Genomic DNA, 15,607 nt, shown 5'->3' on the forward strand with positions numbered 1-15,607 from the left:
TCGCACATATCCCTGGATTTTATTTCTGGCCTTCCCCTATCAGATGGGTTCACCCCCATTTTGGTGGTGGTGGACCATTTCTCTAAGGCGGCCCACTTTATTCAACCTCCTCTGTTTTCCGAGCAGGAGGCGGAGGTGCCTTCGGCCCAGGCACATGTGGCTCGCTGTCGCAGGACGTGGAATCGGGTCCGAACGGCGCTGCAGAAGGTTTCTGTTAGAACCCAGCGGCAGGCTAACCGCAAGCGCCGTCCGGCTCCGGTTTACCGTCCTGGGCAGTGGGTTTGGCTTTCCACCCGTGATCTCCCTCTCCGGGTGGAATCCAGGAAGCTGGCTCCTCGCTTCATAGGACCCTTTAAGGTGGTGCGTCGGGTGAATACTGTGGCTTACAGGCTACGGCTTCCGAGCTCGATGAGGGTTCATCCGACGTTTCATGTGTCCCTGTTGAAGCCATTCCTCTCATCGCCCTTGGCCCCGCCACTACCTACGGTTCCTCCGCCTCGGTTTATTGGTGGTCAGCCCTTCTACACGGTGCGGAGGATACTGGGTTGTAGGCGGAGGGGTAGGGGGTTTCAGTTCTTGGTGGATTGGGAGGGGTATGGGATAGAAGAGTGTTCTTGGGTGCCTCAGAGGGATATATTAGATCCCAGCCTGATTGTTGATTTCCGGCTGCATCCCGAGGCCCCTAGGTCAACGTCTGGTGCCATTCGTCGGGGGAGGGTACTGTTACGCTCTGGTTCTCTGACAGCCGTCTGAGAACCGCCCACCATTCTGACACCTGTCACTTGGCTTCCCTGTCACTTATCTCCCCTGTCACTTATTGTCTGGGTCTCCTGATTGGCTGTCACTGGGGTGCGGTTGGTATGCTTGGAATGTGGCTCTATTTAACTCTTGTCTCTCTGTTTTCACTTTGTCAGGTCTTCACTAACTGTTCGGGGGTTAACGCGGCGGTTCCGGTCTCTGGACCCCATTTAGATTAACTTTATTATTCTCTCTCTCTCTTGTCGCCCGGTGTCTCTACCTGTATTACTCTAAGTGTATTGTACCATTAAATTCTCAGTATACATATATACCAGTATACATTCTCCGTCTCATTACTTGCCAACCACTACTGGAACTCACCTACCTCATCGTGACACTTACTAGTCTTAAATTGGTTCTTAATGCTAGTAAGACAAAGTGTATGTTGTTTTCAAGAGCAAGGAATATTAACATTGATGATGTGAGGATATCTACTGTCAGTGGCTCTTGTATAGAGAGAGTCACTGTGTATAGAGAGAGTCACTGAGTATAAATATCTTGGCCTGTGGCTTGACGAGAAATTAACATTTAAGTTCTATGTGAACAATCTTGCCTCTAAACTGCGACAGAAAATTGGTTTCCTGTACAGAAACTGATCAAATGTTCCTCTATTTAGTAGAAAAATAATAGTTGAATCAGTCTTCTTATCAGTTTTGGACTATGGTGATGTAATTTATAGGCATCAACTCTTAAACCTCTGGATTGTGCATATCACTCAGCTATCAGATTTATAACTGGTAACAGATATGATACTCACCATTGTGTCCTGTATGATAGGGTGGGTTGGCCTTCTCTTGCAGAAAGGTGCAACAAACACTGGTATTTATTTATTTAAAGCCCTTATTGGTAAACAACCTGTTTATATCTCCTCACTGTTAGATTGGAATATTGGAACCTATTCAACTCGATCGAATGACTGGATGGTTCTTAGGGTTCCTCAAATTAGTTCTGAGCTAGGGAAGTCAGCCTTTTCCTATGCCTCTAACTCATGTAATGTCCTTCAACTCACACTGAAATCGGAGGTTCTCCCTTCCATTGGAATGTTTAAACGTATGATTTCAGACCATTGTGTGACTACCTGTAACTGTTTTAGTTGATCTTTTTAAATTATTTTGAAACGTTTTTTATTTTGGTGTTTAAATTTCTTTGAATATTGTTTTTATTATGTACTGTACAATCGTCATTTCTGTAAATGAGGGAAATCTCAGATGCTTATGATTTTAAATAAAGGTTGAAATGAAATTCTGCAGGGATAATGTTAGAGAGACCAGAGCATCATTCTGCAGGGATAATACTAGAGAGACCAGTGCATCATTCTGCAGGGATAATACTAGAGAGACCAGAGCATCATTCTGCAGGGATAATGTTAGAGAGACCAGAGCATCATTCTGCAGGGACAGTATGTAATGTATATTTTGTATGATGTTTTTATAAACTCTGGTAACTGTAGTGTTGTTTTTTCCTCCTGGCTATACCCCATGCACGTCAATGGTTTCAGGCTATACCCCATGCACATTTCTCTTTCACCCGTCGAAATGAATTGCACCGGTCGGCCATTTTGGTTGAATTATTACTGATACAAACATTACAAAAACATTTGTAAAACACTCATTGTCCATGGGATTGTTATCAACTTTTGACCTGTACTAGATAAAGTGTGACATCCTCGGGCACGACGCAAAACACAAGTTGATTTCTTGAACTGATTTTAATGAAGAAGCATCCAAAACTTCATCCAAACCGTAAAATCTGTATGAGTACAAATGCATACAAAAGATACCATTACTATCAAGTCCATTACCAATGGTTGGAAAGTCATTATACATATACCACAATTGTTATCTCCATCAATCAATACCTTATTGGCTGCGTGCCAGTACATGAGAACATCGATGCTTTACTGTAGTGTGTCTTCTGTCCGTTTCTTGGAAGATTGTCTTGATACGTTGGCTTGATGGCTTGTTCTTTAGTTATTAGAACGGCAGGTAATTTCATTACCACTCAAGTTCATAGTTCCAACGTAAGAGAGAAGGCGGAAACACGTCACCGGATACCAGGGGTGTCAACTCTTGTGAGATGTGGTAATTGCACAAATAAAATAGAAAAAACAGTGCGCCACTAATATGTATCTTATATAAAAACAAATAAGAAATACATTGAAAAGCAATTGAGTGTATCATTACTATTATACAAAATAAGCATATAAATTGTAAACATAAATAACTATATTAACCAACTGTTAACCATAGCTGCAGTTACATAAAGACTTCAGACTATGGAATCGTTATGTTTTCCAGCTCCTACCTCTCAGCTGGACCTCAAAACAGGCATCTGTTTGCAAGTAAACAAAGACGTGAGTAAACAAAACTTTAATTTCAGTGTGTTCAAACCTCTGTAACTCTATTTCATTAGCACTCAGAGTGATCCATCCCATTGTGGAACAAGTTCAGAATGTTTCCTTTCAAAAGAGACCAGACTCGTGCATGTGCTATAAGTGGTTCAAGAATAAATCGCAAATTACTTTGGGTATGCAATCGTCAGGCGTTTATGCAAAAATAGCCCCATTCTTGGTGAATCCAGACAGAGCTCTTCACACTGATGTGTTGAATGGATGGAATAGATGGACTGGAAACATGAATGCCCCCCCCAACCCCTCCAATGTACAGTTTCTTCCCCTTCGGATGCATATTTTTTTATGATCTCTTTTTCTTACACAGTACCGTATATTTGTATGTACTGAAAACTCTATGATTAACCTAATTGTGACTTAAGAGAGACTTAATTGTCAATCACATCATAGTTGATCAACCCAGCTTTACCAAGGCTGCATCTGTAATCTGCAGGACGCCGCTTATAGAAATATAGATATATAGACAAATGTAAATATAATATGAAAATACATAGGTTTTGTTAGGCGGTAGGAGTTTCAGTGTCTAGTCACCTGTGGTGTATTAGAACAGGGTCAGTGGAGCAGGTGGGCACACTGCTCCAATAATGTCAACGGTGATGTCGTGTGTTGGGGTGAGGTGTTCTCTAGAACCCAGGAGCAGAACACGGGCACAGGAGAATAGAGCGGTTTAGAACGTTTAATGGAAACATGAGGGGGGAGAAGGGTCCTGGGGTCGTGAGAGGGGCTAGAGACGGGGAACAAGGAGTGGAGGAGTGACAGGCCGATGGTGTGAGTAGGTGTGGTCCATGAGGGTGCAGGCTGGTGAGGATCCGTGGTCGGAGAGGTGAGGTCCTGGGCATCGGAGAACAAGGATTCGTATGGAGCAAGGTCACTGACCATATAAAACATAATTCAGGCACGCTAAGGTCTAGAATAAAGTCCTATACCACGGGAGGCGTGAACAACACTCGGACGAGGAGTGGCAGGAGTGCAGGCCTCTTATCCAGGTTCGGTGATTGGGTGATAGCCGGCAGGTGTGTAGACAGGCACAGATGAGTAGGTTGATGGTGAGACGGCAACAGGAAGGGGACCATGTATGGGCATGGGAACCTGCTGACAGACGGGGGAGCTAAACACAGTCAGCTCTCACTAAACACAGTCAGCTCTCACTAAACACAGCTCTCACTAAACACAGCTCTCACTAAACACAGCTCTCACTAAACACAGCTCTCACTAAACACAGCTCTCACTAAACACAGCTCTCACTAAACACAGTCAGCTCTCACTAAACACAGCTCTCACTAAACACAGCTCTCACTAAAAACAGCTCTCACTAAACACAGTCAGCTCTCACTAAACACAGCTCTCACTAAACACAGCTCTCACTAAACACAGCTCTCACTAAACACAGTCAGCTCTCACTAAACACAGCTCTCACTAAACACAGCTCTCACTAAACACAGCTCTCACTAAACACAGTCAGCTCTCACTAAACACAGTCAGCTCTCACTAAACACAGCTCTCTCTAAACACAGCTCTCACTAAACACAGTCAGCTCTCACTAAACACAGCTCTCACTAAACACAGTCAGCTCTCACTAAACACAGTCAGCTCTCACTAAACACAGTCAGCTCTCACTAAACACTATACTAGCTGCTCTGGGCTCTACTAGCTGCTCTGGGCTCTACTGGCTGCTCTGGGCTCTACTAGCTGCTCTGGGCTCTACTGGCTGCTCTGGGCTCTACTAGCTGCTCTGGGCTCGGCTGGCTGCTCTGGGCTCTACTGGCTGCTCTGGGCTCTACTAGCTGCTCTGGGCTCGGCTGGCTGCTCTGGGCTCTACTGGCTGCTCTGGGCTCTACTGGCTGCTCTGGGCTCTACTAGCTGCTCTGGGCTCTACTGGCTGGCTGCTCTGGGCTCTACTAGCTGCTCTGGGCTCTACTGGCTGCTCTGGGCTCTACTAGCTGCTCTGGGCTCTACTAGCTGCTCAGGGCTCTACTGGCTGGCTGCTCTGGGCTCTACTGGCTGCTCTGGGCTCTACTGGCTGCTCTGGGCTCTACTAGCTGCTCTGGGCTCTACTGGCTGCTCTGGGCTCTACTGGCTGCTCTGGGCTCTACTAGCTGCTCTGGGCTCTACTGGCTGCTCTGGGCTCGGCTGGCTGCTCTGGGCTCTACTAGCTGCTCTGGGCTCGGCTGGCTGCTCTGGGCTCTACTGGCTGCTCTGGGCTCTACTGGCTGCTCTGGGCTCTACTGGCTGCTCTGGGCTCTACTGGCTGCTCTGAGCTCTACTAGATGCTCTGGGCTCTACTAGCTGCTCTGGGCTCTACTGGCTGCTCTGGGCTCTACTGGCTGCTCTGGGCTCTACTGGCTGCTCTGGGCTCTACTGGCTGCTCTGGGCTCTACTAGCTGCTCTGGGCTCTACTGGCTGCTCTGGGCTCTACTAGCTGCTCTGGGCTCTACTGGCTGCTCTGGGCTCGGCTGGCTGCTCTGGGCTCTACTAGCTGCTCTGGGCTCGGCTGGCTGCTCTGGGCTCTACTGGCTGCTCTGGGCTCTACTGGCTGCTCTGGGCTCTACTGGCTGCTCTGGGCTCTACTGGCTGCTCTGGGCTCTACTGGCTGCTCTGAGCTCTACTAGATGCTCTGGGCTCTACTAGCTGCTCTGGGCTCTACTGGCTGCTCTGGGCTCTACTGGCTGCTCTGGGCTCTACTGGCTGCTCTGGGCTCTACTGGCTGGCCTGGGCTCTACTGGCTGCCCGGCTCAACAATTTTCAATTCCCTAATCATTTATTGATGGTGGGCCAATCAATATCAATAATGTAGGAGGGCTCAGTGCAATGTTGATACAAAACACCCCCGGTTGTCCTCGTCAACGCTGACAGACCTGCGGACATAATGTGCTGTTCAGTCCCATGGGGTCTGGACCTGGTGTGGACCTGGTGTGGACCTGGTGTGGTCCTGGTCTGGACCTGGTCTGGACCTGGTGTGGTCCTGGTGTGGACCTGGTCTGGACCTGGTGTGGACCTGGTGTGGACCTGGTCTGGACCTGGTGTGGTCCTGGTGTGGTCCTGGTGTGGACCTGGTCTGGACCTGGTGTGGACCTGGTGTGGACCTGGTGTGGACCTGGTCTGGACCTGGTCTGGACCTGGTGTGGACCTGGTGTGGTCCTGGTGTGGACCTGGTCTGGACCTGGTCTGGACCTGGTGTGGACCTGGTGTGGACCTGGTCTGGACCTGGTGTGGTTCTGGTGTGGTCCTGGTGTGGACCTGGTCTGGACCTGGTGTGGACCTGGTGTGGACCTGGTATGGACCTGGTCTGGACCTGGTGTGGACCTGGTGTGGTCCTGGTCTGGACCTGGTCTGGACCTGGTGTGGACCTGGTCTGGACCTGGTGTGGTCCTGGTGTGGTCCTGGTGTGGACCTGGTCTGGACCTGGTGTGGACCTGGTGTGGACCTGGTCTGGACCTGGTCTGGACCTGGTGTGGACCTGGTGTGGTCCTGGTGTGGACCTGGTCTGGACCTGGTGTGGACCTGGTGTGGACCTGGTCTGGACCTGGTGTGGTCCTGGTGTGGTCCTGGTGTGGACCTGGTCTGGACCTGGTGTGGACCTGGTGTGGACCTGGTCTGGACCTGGTGTGGACCTGGTGTGGACCTGGTATGGACCTGGTCTGGACCTGGTGTGGACCTGGTGTGGACCTGGTCTGGACCTGGTGTGGACCTGGTGTGGACCTGGTCTGGACCTGGTGTGGACCTGGTGTGGACCTGGTGTGGACCTGGTATGGACCTGGTCTGGACCTGGTGTGGACCTGGTATGGACCTGGTCTGGACCTGGTGTGGACCTGGTCTGGACCTGGTGTGGACCTGGTATGGACCTGGTCTGGACCTGGTGTGGACCTGGTGTGGACCTGGTGTTTACCTGGTATGGACCTGGTCTGGACCTGGTGTGGACCTGGTGTGGACCTGGTGTGGACCTGGTATGGACCTGGTCTGGACCTGGTATGGACCTGGTCTGGACCTGGTATGGACCTGGTCTGGACCTGGTGTGGTCCTGGTGTGGTCAAGTCAAGAGTCAAGAGTTTTAATTGTCACGGCATACAAGTATACAATGAAATGCGGGTGGTCTTGCCCGCGACGATGTGCAATACAGTGGTACAACATAGAATCCAATAAAAAAACAACATTTGAATGTCAAGTGGTTTTTATGTGCTGGAGGAGGTTTTTGGAGTGTGTAGGGGTGGTTGTGGGTGTGTGTGTGTGTGTGTGGGTGTGTGCGTGCGAGTGTGTGTGTGAGTGTGTGTGCGGGTGAGTGTGGGTGTGTGTGTTGTTTTTATGAAGATGCCGTGAGATTTTTGTGTCTCTATTGACTGTTTTTAGTTGACATGTTTTAATAAAAGAACATCAAAAGTCTCTCTCTCTCGCTCAGTCCTCTCTCTCAGTCTTCTCTCTCTCAGTCTTCTCGCTCAGTCTTCTCTCTCAGTCCTCTCTCTCAGTCCTCTCTCTCAGTCTTCTCTCTCAGTCCTCTCTCTCAGTCTTCTCTCTCTCAGTCTTCTCTCAGTCCTCTCTCTCTCTCTCTCAGTCCTCTCTCTCAGTCCTCTCTCTCAGTCTTCTCTCAGTCCTCTCTCTCTCTCTCTCAGTCCTCTCTCTCAGTCTTCTCTCTCTCAGTCTTCTCGCTCAGTCTTCTCTCTCAGTCCTCTCTCTCAGTCTTCTCTCTCTCAGTCTTCTCTCAGTCCTCTCTCTCTCTCTCAGTCCTCTCTCTCTCTCACAGTCCTCTCTCTCAGTCCTCTCTCTCAGTCTTCTCTCTCAGTCTTCTCTCTCTCTCTCTTTCTCTCTCTCTCTCTCTCTCTCTCTCTCTCTCTCTCTCTCTCTCTCTCTCTCTCTCTCTCTCTCTCTCTCTCTCTCTCTCTCTCTCTCTCTCTCTCTCTCTCTCTCTCTCAGTCTTCTCTCTCTGTCTCTCTCTCTCTCTCTCTCTCTCTCTCTCTCTCTCTCTCTCTCTCTCTCTCTCTCTCTCTCTCTCAGTCTTCTCTCTCTGTCTTCTCTCTCTATATCTCTCTTCTCTCTCTCTCTTCTCTCTCAGTCTTCTCTCTCAGTCTTCTCTCTCAGTCTTCTCTCTCTGTCTTCTCTCTCTCAGTCTTCTCTCTCAGTCCTCTCCAAAGGAAATGGGCGACAAGACAACATAAACAGCATGATCACCTTCGCTCTCAGTCGATTGGACAAATCTATGGTCTCTGTGTTTTGGGCGTGAGCCAATCACGCATGTAGGACAAATTAAGTGACCAATGGCGGATTTCCATGTAGGTCAGCATCTTTTATTCAGGAGGCGCGCGTATGGTTACATGCCATCCAGCCCCGGGGACCTCGCTGAGACCCGCTCTGTCGCCGTGTAGGAGACACTGCGTACGGTCTCACCACCTGCACTGAAACCTAGGGTTGGGCATCGTTTGGATTTGAACAATTCCGATTCCGATTCCGATTCCGATTCTCCATTTCGATTTCTGTTCTAAACGATTCTCGATTCCGATTCTTTGAGGTGCAGGTCAAAACAGGTCACAGCTTATTTCGCAGGAGAAAAAAGTTTATACTTTTTTTCATACTATTCACAGTCAGTTGACTTGATACAGTTTAATTTGGTTTCTGTACTGTAACTAGGGTATAATAATTAACAAATTCATAAAAAAAAAAAAATTTATTAAAAAAATTATTAAAGGTGTCATGCAGTGCTATTCCTAGCACTATTTGGGCAACTTTACACACTTCCTGTGAGTCTATATAACACATGTGTAATTTTTATTCCAAAAATAATCATTGTTTTATATTTCTAATCTTGTACTCAAAACCAGCATTTTTCAGCCTCATGAAATCAGGCTATTATTGGCTTGGCTCCACCCACACTTTGAGTGACAGCCACCCACCAAATAGCTCCGCCCATCTCCCCGTCATTCCATCCAGGTAGAGGTCTGAGGTCTTAGGTTTCAGGTTTTTATTTCGACACGCAAAAACATATACCGATTTTACTAACTAATACAACATGGATGTACATTATGTTTGGGATCCAGAGAGCGACCCACAGTTTGATCCCGAAGAAGAAGAAGAAGGCGATTTGCTACAGCGAGGCTTACATTACATTGTTTCCGATTGGTAAGTTGATTAATTGCACTATTAGTTACTTACTGTTATATAATAGTTGTGTACTTCTGTCGCGCGCGGCCCGTCGAAAACACACACTCACTAACGTTAGATTGTACTGACACTAACCCCCAAACAACAGCGATCGAGGCTTACGTTACATCGTTTCCGATTGGTAAGTTGATTAATTGCACTATTAGTTACTTACTGTTATATAATAGTTGTGTACTTCTGTCGCGCGCGGCCCGTCGAAAACACACACTCACTAACGTTAGATTGTACTGACACTAACCCCCAAACAACAGCGATCGAGGCTTACGTTACATCGTTTCCGATTGGTAAGTTGATTAATTGCACTATTAGTTACTTACTGTTATATAATAGTTGTGTACTTCTGTCGCGCGCGGCCCGTCGAAAACACACACTCACTAACGTTAGATTGTACTGACACTAACCCCCAAACAACAGCGATCGAGGCTTACGTTACATCGTTTCCGATTGGTAAGTTGATTAATTGCACTATTAGTTACTTACTGTTATATAATAGTTGTGTACTTCTATCGCGCGCGGCCCGTCGAAAACACACACTCACTAACGTTAGATTGTACTGACTGACACTAACTGTACTTGACGATTGAAATTGGGGGACCCTGATGTAAACAAGACGAAAGTCTTTCTCTGGCCTCCATCATAACAGTTGTTGGTATTGAGCAATACTGTAGCAATAGAAATATAGTATGTCATAAATATAGAGATGTAGCAGTACTGTCTATCTATATGTTACCATGACGATTGAAATTGGGGGACCCTGATGTAAACAAGACGAAAGTCTTTCTCTGGCCTCCATCATAACAGTTGTTGGTATTGAGCAATACTGTAGCAATAGAAATATAGTATGTCATAAATATAGAGATGTAGCAGTACTGTCTATCTATATGTTACCATGACGATTGAAATTGGGGGACCCTGATGTAAACAAGACGAAAGTCTTTCTCTGGCCTCCATCATAACAGTTGTTGGTATTGAGCAATACTGTAGCAATAGAAATATAGTATGTCATAAATATAGAGATGTAGCAGTACTGTCTATCTATATGTTACCATGACGATTGAAATTGGGGGACCCTGATGTAAACAAGACGAAAGTCTTTCTCTGGCCTCCATCATAACAGTTGTTGGTATTGAGCAATACTGTAGCAATAGAAATATAGTATGTCATAAATATAGAGATGTAGCAGTACTGTCTATCTATATGTTACCATGACGATTGAAATTGGGGGACCCTGATGTAAACAAGACGAAAGTCTTTCTCTGGCCTCCATTGATTGATAATTTCATTCACCCTCAAATCTACTAGGTGCACGTGCGGAAATTGTGAACGGATGCCAACAGAGACTGAGAATGTATGCTGCATGGAAGTTCCACAGGTAAAGTAGTAACACAAACTTGCATCTTGGTAGCACTGAAAACCATGCATATGGCTAACGATTTAATTTTCTATATATATAGGTCAGACGTCGAATTAACCAGGAACCAACTGGACTACTGTGCATGGTTGATCATCCGGGATTGGATCCAGTGTGCTTCAACCCCTATACCATCCAAATGGCAACTAATATCTACAAGGCAGATTTTGGCCGGATACCAGAAAGCGGAATCAATAAGTAAATAATATTTATTACAGATTTATATATTTTTTTACAGGTGTTTCTCCATCTTGCATCTCTCAGACTATACTAATCTTTCTTGCAAACACAATCTAATCCTTATTGCACATCACATATAATCAATGCTTGCTACTGTCCAATGACATGACATGACAAATGGTTATTTCCCAGCTTTTTTTTTTATTTTATTTGTGCATAAATATAATACTTGATTTTCTTCAGCCGTTTCAGATATATCGCGTACAGATGCTTTGTCGCGTGGTGCTTCGGCTACTTAGGCCGCAGAGTGAGAGTAGTAATCCCATCCTGTGTCGTGGTTCGAATCCGCACAGAATTTCCGGATGTTGATGGTGTCTATACTGGCTTCAGACCGGTACAGGATTGAATCGTGACACATAGCCGGCAACCGCTTCTTCCATGGAAGGCCTGTCGAACTGTGCGCACAAAGGTTCTGGGATGGCAATCGCCTCTACCACCTGGATATATTGTTGGGGGTCACGAAGGACGAAGTCAAAGAGTAGCGCCATCAGCTGGTTGACATAGTCTGTAAATGAGAAATTGTTATTTGTTTTGTCATGTTAAAAAGGTTATTATTTATTCAATTTATTGTATTCCACTGTAAGTGGAAATATTTTTCTATTTATATAGGTCATGTGTGTGCAATAATAAATGTTGATATTTTTACTTACTGAATGTCGCTGGGATTTTCCTTGGTTTTATTGTGTGTCCACCTTTTTTGGCCTTTGGAAAACTCATCTTGTACGCCGGCTCTCCAGAAGCGTTTATGGCTTGCTGGCGATTTGAGTTTTCATTGAAATGCATGGCAGCTAGGTATAGTCTGAAAGGAAAATTTCAATAAGCACAAGCAATATATTTGTAGTTGATCTGAGGTTATCTAATGCAACATAATGAGTTATTTGACAAATCAGGAGTCCATAATTAGTCATTTGTACACAATATAAAATACCTGCAAAGCATTCCTATGTACGAAAAAACCACGTTTTTTGGGGCAAAACGTAAAATCACACTGTGATAGGACTCCAATGAAGACGTTTGATGGTGTGGACTCAATTTGGCGACATCTTTGATGATCCTTGTGTTTAGCAAAACCTTCTCGAGCTGGTGGGCCGGTTTTGAGTCTAAAGTAAAAAAGAAATTGCATTCAGATATTTCAGGTAGGAGGGGTGGAATTGCTCCCTCCCGATGAGCTGGTTTGCACCTTGCATGGCTGCCTCTGCCGTGAATGTGTGAGTGAATGGGTGGGTGAAAAAAGTGAGGAACAAATTGTAAAGCGCTTTGGATAAAAGCGTTATATAAATGCACCATTTACCATTTACAAACTTGATTGACTGGTTGGAGTACTGCTACATCTATAAATTTTTTGACATACCAGATTTGCAATTACAGTACTGGTTGGGTGGGTGGGGGGGGGGGGGGGTTGGTAGGAGGGGTGGAATTGAATGTGGGATGCCTTTCGACATACCTTTGGCCACGTGCCACACATTGTAGAAGTGTTTGATGTCGTGATCTCTCAGGTACTTTTGGATCTGCGGGTGACGGTCTGTGACAATACAGTCCAAGGTTACGGATTTGGCGTCCAGAAGAGCGAGGCTTCTCCTCAAGCCCTCCAGTTCCATATGGTAGCTGCCTCCCATCTCATTGCTCTGGAACAAGGAAGGGAAGATCAATGAAATAGCCTTTTCAAAATTCCACAATTAACATTTCCTAACCCCCGCTCACACACACAGCCAGCCAGACCACTTCACACCCCGCTCACACACACAGCCAGCCAGACCACTTCACACCTACAGCGATTCAAGATTCAAGACCGAGAGCTTTGTGTTCGTTTGAGCACAATGAAGGGTGCAGTGTCTCTTCAGACTTGTTAATTACCTGAATTAGTTGGACGTCTATGACATGATTGGTGGCGAGTTCCATCACAGAGTAACTTCCGTACTTAGCACTGTGGCCTGTTGAAAATAATAATAACAATTTCAATCAATGTAGTGCAATATTAAAAATGTATTCATAAAGTAGGAATTTGTCATTGGGGAGCTTTTTCTAACCTGGACTATCGGCTCGCATGTCACCGCCGATTATCACGCTTTCTTTCTCGCTTAATCTGGCGAGGGTAACGTCTTGGTCCTTGGTCCACAAACTTAGAACAGCAGGTTCCAAGAACTTCTTGGCGTGTTCCCGAAACGCTCTGTACTTTATTGTGGAGACGTGTAACGCATTTAGGACCTAAAAGAATAAATGAATAACGCTTTGTTAATATGCACGTGTGAATCACAAACAAAAACATAATGTATATCTGACTTGTCAATCAAATCAATCAAATCAAATACCTTCTCCATTTGGGTGAAAGATGAGCCAGTGAAAAATACTGCTGCAGAAAGCTGAATATTTCCAGCTGGTGTGATGCCGATGAGAGGCTGACTCGCCCATTTACGGCTGTATTTACAACCGGGGCAAACTTGGGAGACAGCCAAGAAGGTCCCTCGCGTAGTTTTGGTGATATGACATTGAGCATTGCACACCGGACACTGTTGAAATAATTCCAGTAGACTGTCTTCGTAAACGATGTATTTCTGGACCTCATAGATTGGTTTTGACGGTTCCCTGCTCGAGAAAAACACAAATAAATAACACGGCACAACTATATAGCTTTTGTATTTTTACGGGCCATGGAGATGTTTGTAACAACTAACTTACGCTAGAATCGAGGGCTCGCTAATCAAAGAGTCAATGTTGAAAGTGGAATCCTGCGGCGGCTCTGGAACATCGATCGAGCTGTCGGTCACTCCATCGTCATCGTCATCAGACTCCAGTCGTGGTCTTTTACTGGGTCTAAACCCCTTCACAGGTGTTGACGTGGATGGTCCCTGTTGATTAGACCAGTATCCAGTATTTTGTGTCCCCACCGAGACCGACACGACTTTCGCCTGAACACCTATTTACAAAACATAGTTTAGTCAAACAAGGGATTTATTGATAACTTTGCTCACTCACTCACTCACTCACTCACACACTCACACATTGTGACCTGCTCTGGCGTAACAGCAACATGGTCACCACACTAGAGCTAGCATTGTGACCTGTGTAACACCAACATGGTCACCACACTAGAGCTAGCATTGTGACCTGGTGTAACACCAACATGGTCACCACACTAGAGCTAGCATTGTGACCTGGTGTAACAGCAACATGGTCACCACACTAGAGCTAGCATTGTGACCTGTGTAACACCAACATGGTCACCACACTAGAGCTAGCATTGTGACCTGGTGTAACACCAACATGGTCACCACACTAGAGCTAGCATTGTGACCTGGTGTAACAGCAACATGGTCACCACACTAGAGCTAGCATTGTGACCTGTGTAACACCAACATGGTCACCACACTAGAGCTAGCATTGTGACCTGGTGTAACACCAACATGGTCACCACACTAGAGCTAGCATTGTGACCTGGTGTAACAGCAACATGGTCACCACACTAGAGCTAGCATTATGACCTGTGTAACAACAACATGGTCACCACTAGAGCTAGCATTGTGACCTGTGTAACGCCAACATGGGTCACCACACTAGAGCTAAATTTGATTTGCAAATACAGTACTGTTTGTGATACTGAAGGAGTCAAGAAAAGGGAGTATATACATTTGACTGTATATACTGTATATATACTGTATATTGACAACCATACTGGGTAATTTACATTGGAGGTGGGGGGGGGGGGACACTATACAAACAATCCACATTCCTTTACAGCTTTGGGTGAAAGCGGTGGGTGAAGGGGGCCAATCTAAACAATTCTGGGTCACATTATTACACATTATTACATTACATCACACTGAGTTACAAACCTACCTTGACTCTTGACATGCGAACGAAGTGTTTTCATAGAAAGCTGTGTACCAACAGAACGAATCTTTGGGTTGTCTGTCTGGCAACTGAAGTCCCTTGAAGCAGGAGAAAGGCGTACATTGCCGCTGGAACTTGTGGTGGCCTAAGAGTTACCAAATCGTAAATCAATTACAATATAATACAAGCCACTAAATATAACGTTACCTTGTTTACCTCTCACTAGTTGTGTTCTTTTATTTAGAAGTTATGACTAGCTTGCTTCAATAGTTTTCTATAACGTTACTTTATAAAGAGCAGCAGTTACTATAACGTTAGATGGTATTTATGATAACATATCTCACACGACATATCTACTTACTATTTCTTGTGTCGGGTCGCGTATTGAAGGCACAGCTCTTTTGGTTAGCACCAACATGGAGACCACTCCAGCATCAAAAATACCTTGATTGGTGACGTCGTCGGCGGAGAAATGTGCAGTACAAACCCGAGTATTAGACGTTGCAACGGAACTTGGAGGGTCACCAAAAAGGAACTTGTTCCATTGTTGGCGAAGTTCGGCATCAACGGGGAAACTGTGCAAAGACTTCTCGGTAGCTCTACAACCAGGAACATTACATCTGCGGGGTTTGCTGCTCATCGTGAAATTGAGGCGAGTGACGGCAATTTCTGTTTCCAGGTTGTATCGGCTCCAGGTACCAAGAATGGAGGCGGGCATTAGGTAAAACCACACAGCCAATCACATCACCTTGCGCTATAAACAGCGCCCTGTG

General features: G+C 45.9%; 1 pseudogene across 1 annotated transcript in view; it reads right to left on the reverse strand.

The window, feature by feature from the left end:
* The window catches only part of LOC311247754, a 186,661-nt pseudogene that overhangs the window by 169,257 nt on the left and 1,797 nt on the right, over window positions 1–15,607 (reverse strand). The gene's annotated exons all lie outside the window — the stretch shown is intronic.

Source organism: Notolepis coatsorum (assembly GCF_963971535.1).
Source record: "Notolepis coatsorum genome assembly, contig: SCAFFOLD_306, whole genome shotgun sequence".
NCBI classification, from domain to species: domain Eukaryota; kingdom Metazoa; phylum Chordata; class Actinopteri; order Aulopiformes; family Paralepididae; genus Notolepis; species Notolepis coatsorum.